This window comes from Arachis hypogaea, chromosome 7 (assembly GCF_003086295.3).
Source record: "Arachis hypogaea cultivar Tifrunner chromosome 7, arahy.Tifrunner.gnm2.J5K5, whole genome shotgun sequence".
NCBI lineage: Eukaryota > Viridiplantae > Streptophyta > Magnoliopsida > Fabales > Fabaceae > Arachis > Arachis hypogaea.
This window is the reverse complement of record NC_092042.1, coordinates 19224819-19234080: the sequence shown is the minus strand read 5'-3', so window position 1 is coordinate 19234080 and position 9262 is coordinate 19224819. Positions and strand designations below refer to the sequence as shown.

At 32.3% G+C, this 9262-nt stretch overlaps 1 long non-coding RNA gene across 2 annotated transcripts; it reads left to right on the top strand.

Moving 5' to 3' along the window:
• Positions 1 to 2460: 2460 nt before the first annotated feature.
• LOC112704012 (uncharacterized) lies at positions 2461 to 7550 on the top strand. Of its 2 annotated transcripts, XR_003154733.2 has the most exons (8): positions 2461 to 2859; positions 3189 to 3291; positions 4102 to 4154; positions 4527 to 4600; positions 4766 to 6171; positions 6254 to 6361; positions 7005 to 7080; positions 7193 to 7550. It is a non-coding gene; the product is annotated as an uncharacterized lncRNA (long non-coding RNA). The 2 variants fall into 2 exon arrangements; XR_011863440.1 differs by having other exon boundaries at positions 4766 to 6361.
• Positions 7551 to 9262: the final 1712 nt, after the last annotated feature.

The window sequence follows — 9262 nt, the reverse complement described above, 5'->3', positions numbered from 1 at the left end:
AAATTTTACAATACAAGTATAAGTTGCACAAATATAAATTTTTGAACCAATTCAAATTGAAGAAAGAAAAGACCAATTACTTGTCTTTTGGTGAACTTTTCATATTGTATGTTCACAATAATTTTGCTAACTCAATCTGAACAATATAAATTATTTAATATAAATCTCAATGCATATAAGAATTGAAATATTAGTATACCAAAAAAGTATTCGGGCGAAGATAGAGGGATTGGATAAGGAAATGTGTCAGTTCAGCCACAATGTCAGTGTTGGTTAATAGATCACCATCCAAGCCGTTTAAAATGGAGAGGAGCCTTAGACAAGGTGATCCACTGTCTCCTCTCCTTTTTGTTCTTGTGGTTGACGTGTTGCATAGGATGTTAGGGGAAGCAGTAAGGAACGGGCAAATTGCTCTATTATTGGTTGGTAGAGATCTCATTGAGTTGTCGCATCTTTAATTTGCAGATGATACGATCTTGTTCTGCCCTCCGGATATAGAGACAATAGTGAACTATAAGAGATTGTTGCGTTGTTTTGAGCTGATGTCTGATCTGAGTATCAATTTTGATAAATCTAATCTGATCTCGGTTAACTGTGAGGAGGAGTGGGTGTCGCATGCTTGTGGTGTTTTGGGTTGCAAGAAAGCGGTCTTATCTGTTAGATACCTCGGGATATCTCTAGGAGCTAATCTGCGCTTGGTGAAAACTTGAAAATCGATCATAGATAAGGTGGAAGAAAAGCTTAGCTTATGAAAAGCGAAAGTTCTAAACAAAGCAGGTAAGCTGGTTCTCATCAAGTCGGTGCTGAATAGTCTACCGATGTATTACCTTAGTCTGTATAAGATAACGAAAGCAGTTGCAGACAAGTTGATTGCATTACAGAAGAGATTTCTGTGGAGTAATGACGATGGGAGCTATGGTATGCCTCTAGTTAAGTGGGAAGTGGTTCAAACACCGGAAAAAGCTTGGGATTGGGGGTCAGATATGCAGTACTAAGGAACACAACGCTTCTGTTTAAGTGGTGGTGGAGATTTTCAAAGGAGGACTGTCCATTATAGAAGAAGGTGGTATGCTCTTGTAATAATTTGAATTCTAATTCAATGTTGCCTTCTCAGGCATTACCTGTCAAAGGTGGCTCGTGGAGAGACATCTGCCAGTTGAATATTAAAGAACAACAGGTGAAAAAAAAATTGTAAGTGGGCTGGCAATGGAAGTAGGGAATGGGAGAAAAACTCATTTTTGGGAAGATAATTGGATACAAGGGTCCTTTGAAAGCGAGCTTTTTAAGGCTCTTCTCTATTTCAAACCAACAGGGATCCATGATAGGGGACTGTGGATTTTGGGATGGACTAGAGTAGATTTGGAATTTCCAGTGGAGGAGAGAGTTGTTCCAATGGGAGTTGGAACTTGTTCATCAACTTCATGAGAGATTAAGGCTAATTAAGTTATCAATTGGAAAAGAGGATAATGTTATATGGAAATTTGATAATACAGGTATTTTTTTCACTAACTCTTTTATACAGGTGTTGCAGTCGGAGACTCTTTCTGAGGATATTACGAGCTATAGCTTCACAAGTTCACTTTGGAGAGGGCTCGTACCTCCGAGAATTGAGCTTTTTGCTTGGTTTGTGCTAGTCAGTAGAGTGAATACTAAAGAGAGGTTAAGCAGATTAGGAGTTATTCCACTGAATGATATTATGTGTGTTTTATGTAAAAAGGAGGTGGAATTTGTACATCATTTATTTCTTTCATGTGAATTTACGTGGCAGGTGTGGTGCGCTTAGCTGAGGTCTTTTGATAGAGGGTGGGTTGTTCTAGGAACCATTAAAGAACTGTTTGAGAGTTGGTCTAGCTAGCCTAACAGAAAATAGGAGCAGAAGATATAGCTGATTGGGTTTTTTGCAGTGATTTGGAATATTTGGTTGGAACGTAACAATAGAATTTTCAACAATAAAGAAACAGGTTTGAGATCATACAAAGAAAGACATTTTTGAGCTACAAGGAGTGGACTTGTACTGATCCTCTTGGTTGTTGATAGCAATGCTGGAGATAACAGGAGTTCGATTTTATTTTCTAATTTGTTTTTGTCACTACAAGAAAAATACCCATTCAGCCACACTTTTTTTAGGCTACATTTGAAAAGCGTAGCCTATTCATAGAATAGGCTACGCTTTTCTCCGTGTTGCCTTTTTATAAGAGAAAAGGATACACAAATGCGGCATCATTTAAAAAGCGTAGCCTTAGGTATTAAAGATATCACTTATAAAGCGTAGCCGTAGGTTGATATCTATAGGTTCACTTTTTCGTATCAAAGGAGACAATTTTAAAGGATATCCTATTTGTTAAGTTTTGGGTGCGTTTTAAAAGTGATGCCTAATGTCTCTAGAGCCAAAAACTTAACACTTGGTAATTTTTTTCCTTGTTTTTCCTGAAAGCAAACTGATGAGTGATGACCTTAACACTTAGTAAAACTTAGCAAACTTCTTGAGTCTCAGTCACCTTCGATAGCTCAGTCACCTTCATCCTCGTAAACCCTCGATAGCTCAGTCACCCTCGATAGCTCACCATCGTCGCCCCCTACTCACTCTCTTCACTCTCGCCATTGACCCTTTCACTCTCGATCTCGCCATTGACCCTCTCACTACAAGCGGAAACCCTTTTTCTCTCGCCATTGAGAGTCGTCGCCTCCCACTCATGACTCACCTGCACTACTCTCCACATTGACCGTCGTCACTCCTTTTCGCCATCGCTTGCACTGATCGTCGCTGTGCGGCCCTCACCATCGTCGCTGCGCCGCTCTCACCATTGTCATCTCCGTGCTTCTCATCATCGTCTTCGCTGTGCTCAAATCATTGAATATGTATGTATTGATTTCTATTTGCTTCTGAAATTGATCAGTGGCTTAGGGTTCCTATTTTAGGGGTTTTAATTTAGGGCTTTTAATCTCTGAAATATGGGTTTGTGAACTGTAATTTGATAACATGCATGCTGTTGTTGATGAAGATGTGTGCTATTTTAGGGTTTGTGAACTGTGATTTAATATAGCTTATCTATTTTCTCTGTATTTTTGTTTCTGAGACTGAATCCAAATGTAGCATTAATAAGCTTTTGTTTTTGTGATTTCTCAATGAATAAGTTGGCTTTCGTTTCTCTGTTTTCAGCTTCCTGTTTCTAACAGAGTTCTTGCAGTTTGAACGGTTTCTTGGTTAGCCAGAAACAGAAATGGTGTGAAGAATGTAAAGAATGAAAAGAAGACAAGGAATAGAGAAGAAGTAGAAGAGGAAGAAGAAAGGTGAGCTGAATTGTAAATTGAATTGAAAGAAATCTAGGTATTCATCTATAAAAATGGGGACATTATAGTTACTTATACCCCTTTTGACTAAAACTACAATTTTTTCCTCAGTTGCTGATTCTTATGGTAATTCTTTTCTGAGACTGAAGTTAATTTCTTGAATAGGTGAATGATTTAATGTGTTATGTGTGTAATATTGAAACACTTTTTGTTTTGAAAGTTTTTGTACTTGATTAAATGTTTCTCTTTGATACTTTTTTTCTTTTAAACTGTTAGTGCGGGTAATTGGCTTTCTGTTAGAACCTGTGGTTTAAAATTGTTTGTGTTTGATTTTTTTATTTGTTATTTATTTATTTTTTTGCTAAACTCTGTTTGTTCTGTGAGTTATTGGCATGAGGGTTTGTAAAAATTGTTATGACATGAACTTTGTTGTGATAGTTCAATATAAACCTCATGTGGAGCACAATGCAAGAATGTTGTAAGTGGCTAATTAATTTCCACCATTGAGTTGAGTTAGCTCTAATTATTCTTGAAATGCTGGTCTATTCCTACATTTCAGCTTTTTTCAAACCCATAGCTTATTATTAACAATTGGAGGGAAATTTGCTAAACTATAACTTGAAGGAACATTGTTGGTAATACAAAAAACTTGCAATTGTCAAGTGAAAATTTTGAAAGTAAGAGTGTAATGTGGATAAGAGCCAAAGTTAATTGAATGGTATCCTAAGAAAACTATAAGCATTTTACATTACTTTTTTTACGCAACTACTATAAGTATTGTTAATTGAATGCTTTTTGCATATCTTTCAGTTGTCAAAGATGTTGGTAGAAATGACCTTGCTGCTTTAATTGATAGTTCACAGGTAAAGTAGATGTTTTGACTCTCGAAAACAATGTTTCAATTCCATATTTCTGTTTTGAACCCACTCTCCCAAATGTTCATTAAGAACATATATGATGTCCTCTCATGCATAAACCCTTTGAGCTTGAAAGTTGAAATGTGAACAAGCCCATTTAACTATTTATAGTTCACGATATTAGCTTTTGTTAGTTCTGCAAGGAGAGTTTAGCCTTCTCCTTCTCTAGTTATCCTTGTATACAGTATATAAATCAATGTCCCACTTTATATGATTTTTTTTATCATCTCAACGACTAAAACTTAATTAAGTTTAAGTTTTTATTCCTGAGTTTTCTGTATTGAAGGTTTGTAATATATATTATTTTCATTATCAAAGGAAGTGGCTAAGAAGTCCTTGGAAAAAGCTGCAGAGTGTGTGAGATGCCTTGAGGAAGATATGGCAAAGGCTAGGTAAGTTGTTTATTTGTTCTCAGATGCATCATACTATATTTTATATACTGTTGTGTGCAGTAATTACATTAAAATATATATGACTTTTCTTTTTAAATTCATTAACAGAAAAATTAGAAAAATCAAAAAAATTAAAGAGGTTTATATGATCAATTCTGTTCTCAGACCATCTGCCTTAGTGCCACAACAAACAAACTCTCAAACATACAGCAGCAGGCTAAAGAATATGCAGCTTTGATCATGGAAGAACTAGACCCTAAAGAGATAGGATTTATCATGGTATTTACATCATCCTATTTCAGATCGTTTTGGTATAAATCTTATCAAAATTAAGTAAAATTAGTCACTATTACAGTTTCACATACAGATAAGTTCTTTTTTGGGGGCGTTTTAGGGTTATAGGTTCTTTTTTGGGTACTGATTTGCCAAAAATAGATTAAGCCAGGGGATTCATGTTTGGTCCATCAATTGCATTGGTGATATTGGTGCAAAATTGATATATCTGTCTCAATTCATTTTTAATTTACAATTTAGGTTGATAATTCTCATTTTACTGTTTGAAGCAATGCCGTTTTTCCCTTTTGCACTTGAAATTAAACTGATTGGCATGATTTTGTGAATTTTGCATTCAGCTTTAATGAGAATAATAAAAAACCAACAAGTTGAGAAGAGAAAAAGTAAGTGATCAATCAAATAGATACCGTGGTATTGTATCTTATTTATTTAATTTAATGAGCAGGCTTATTATCTTATGAATCTACTCTGAATTCTGTTTGCGTGAACATTTTTATTTTACTGTATGAATAGTACATGATAGGAGTTAAAGTTAATTTTTTGTGTTTATGTTGCTTGCTTCGTTTGAATTTGCTTTTTGATTTTGCATCTTGCTTCATTTGCCTGAGTATCCTGCTTCATTTGTGTGTGTGTGTGTGTGTGTGTGTGTGTGTGTGTGTGTGTGTGTGTGTGTGTGTGTGTGTGTGTGTGTGTGTGTGTATTCATTGGGTGTGCAGGTATCTAGATGTATTACTACTGATTTGCTAAATATATCAGATTAGTTTACATTTAGAATTGTTTCAGGTTCTCTGTGTCCTACTACTTCAGAATGCTGGGCCAAAATCTAAGGATGTCTCTACATGTTCCTCTTTTGTAAAAGGGAGAGATTAAGCATCAAATTCTAAACAGTATCATCAAAGATTCGATAAGATTAATAGAGATCAAAAGCAACTAACTTATCCTGTGACCTCATTTATTGGGGCACTAGTTTATGCATTAGCTGCTGTTTTTGTAGTATGTCAGTTCAAAACTAACTAGTATTTTGAATATTTGCACTGACAAAGACACAATGCACATATATATCCAAATCAGTTAGATATATCTATGTTTATGAGTTACAAAATATAAATCTGATTAACTTGTTTCTAAATTCTTGTTAACAAGTATAGACTTTTTTGACCTGTCCTTCTCTTGTGGTTTTTCTGCTGATATATAATTCAGATTCAGCTTTTATCTCAGTTAAAGTAAGTAATCAAACAAGTTCTCCTGGTTCTGTTCACATTGATAATTTGGATAAGGTGAATTTTTTATAGCCCTTTTATTCTGTTTCTTCTGAACTTCCATCTTTGGTTAATAAATTGCTTACTCTCCTTTATTTAGTGAAGCTTTCATGGCCCAAGACATTGGTCAATAAGTGGTTGAATATCAAGTGCAAAACTGATAACTTTCAAGCAGATGATGACGTTGATGATGATGTCTTTTATCAAGGTAATTGACCAATTTTTCACATGGCTTCAATGCAATCTAGGACTCTAGAATTGAGATTCTTAGCTTTCATTTAAAAAGATTGTTTTTTATTTACTTTTTAAATGGCTAGACTAGTTAACTATACATATATCTTTTCAATAATACACCCTCAATTCTGTTTAGCTTTTGTGAGCAATGTTCTTTTCTTTTCTTTCTTTGTTTATTTAATTTACCCTTAGTTATGTTGTTTTCCAGCTTCCATGGTTTTTCCTATCATTATTGGTACCTCCAAATTTTTTTTTTGTTTTGTTTTGTTGTGTTGTGTTTGATTGAGTGACATGATTAAATAACAGTGGAAAGAGCACAGTTTTATTTACTTTATGATTTTTCTTTTTGCATTTGGGATATTGGTGCAAAATTGATATATCTGTCTCAATTCATTTTTAATTTTACAATTTAGGTTGATGATTCTCACTTTACTCTTTGAGACAATGCCGTTTTTCCCTTTTGCACTTGAAATTAAGCTGATTGGCATGATTTTGTGAATTTAGCATTCAGCTTTAATGAGAATAATAGAAAAGAAACAAGTTTGTTTTCTTGTATTTTTAATCTTTAATCTGATATTTGCAATTGGAACATGTGCTTCATTTGTTGCTCTTGCCAGGCAGACTTTTCAGAATTCATTCGGTTCTATGATTTTGTTTTCTTCATGTGTCGCGAGAATGGTCAAAAGAATATTTGTAAGTAGCCCGGTCATTTCCTTCAACATTATCTTGTATTGATTGCGTATGGTGGTGAATCAGTATGCAAAATCCTTACATGGTTCTCTTTTTGAATTATGATAATCTGCAGCTGTAAGCAGGGCAGTAACTGCTTGGAAATTAGTTCTTGCTGGGAATGAACAAGGGAATGAACACTAATACAATTGTTAAGGCCAAGAGTTTTCTTGATGGTGATGAAGATCAGCATGAAAAAGATTTGTTTGAGAAGAATTTGAAGGTGTTTCAGAATATTTTTTAGTCATTATGCCGAGATTAGAAGATTAATGATTTTTTGTTTGTTAAGTTCTTTTCGGATATAGAGTGCAAACTTTGCATTTTAATTGATATGTGATACAAGTTTCATGTGACTTAAATTATCTCTTTTTAAGATTATGTCTTTGAATTGTGTAAAGATGATTTTTATTATTTAAAAAAATTATTTAGTATAATTATGTGTTTAATTTTATTTTATAATATTTAACTCATTTAATTAAAAATGTAAAATTATATATGTAATAATATTATTAAATATTATGTTGTATAAAAAATTATTAGAATATTATATATATATATATAGAAAATTAGAAAAAAACAATGAAGGACCTAAGGCTACACTTATATAGAGTAGCTATAATATACAATGTGGCTACGGTTTACAAGTGATGCACTAGCGTTGAAAAGCGTAGCCTATTCTGGTAAAAATGGAAGCTGAAAAGCGTAGCCTTTGGTCCTGGACAGCATAACTTGAAAAGCGTAGCATATTCCCAAACGCCAAAAGTGTAGCCCTTGGTGCTGAAAAGCGTAGCCTTTGAGAATAGGCAACGGCCGAATAGTAATCACCCCAAAAAGTGTAGTCGTAGCCCAAAAAGCGTAGTCGTAGCCTAAGGCACCGAATAGGAATCACCCCAAAAAGCGTAGCCGTAGTCCAAAAAGCATAGCCGTAGCCTAAGGCATCATTTTTTTTTTCACTTTTTGGCAACACTTTTCAAGTGTACCTGAATGGGTGTTTTTCTTGTAGTGTGTTATGACTGTTTAGTTGCTCCACTTTAATGTGTTGAACTTTCTTTATTTCAACTAAAAAAACTTATATATATATATATATATATATATATATATATATATATATATATATGAACTTGAACATTTATATTTTGTTTTAAATTAAGGTCGATGCTACAGTGAGAATGAGAAATTTTTTCACATGTGAGAAATTTATTTGGATGCATATAGAATTTATGCAAGTGTCCTCCTATAAATGACAACTTATCATTAGGCAAATCAATACTGAAAATAGTAGCTTTATTGAAAAAAATTTCATTTTTTATTTAATTTAATAAAAATGCTATATATATATATATATATATATATATATATATATATATATATATATATATATATATATATAGAAATGTTAGAGGATCAATAAATTTTGTAATTTATAATTATCAATTAGTTATTATTAATATTTTTAATAGTATAAAATTATATTTAATAATGTCAAATTATTCACTTATTTTTTTTAATTAAATACTGACTAAATTTAAATAAATGTGCTGATATACACATATATATATATATATATATATATATATATATCCAAGTTCAAATTGTTTGCTCTAAATAATTAAGGCCACAGAGATCAAATAATAATAATAATAATAATAATAAATCATTTTAAAATTATTATTGTTCTAAAAACAAAGATAAACTAACTTTAATGAAGTTAAAATGCCAAACACAATATTTTTATTGATTTTCTACCATCTAAATATAGTGTTATTATTATTAGAAAATTATAGTTTTTTTTTAGAATTATTATAAGTTGTTATAATAAGTTGAGGTAAATGTTAATATAATAAAATAATATTTAAATTATAATTTCACATAAAGGTTATTAAAATAAAAACATAAAACATAAGTTTAATAATGCTATTTTATTCATAAAAACAATATCCCAATTAAGTTTTTAATATTTAATAAATATGAAATTAATGCCTATATGTATTATAAATAATATGTTCCAATATACATATATTTAATATTTGGGTCCATCTAGTGTACAGATGTGTTTTGGTACAGATTTACAGATTTTTGTTTTTTATTGATTTAAAAGTGTATCACTAAAAGTGTTGCTTAAAGAAAAAGTGTTACCCTTAATCGT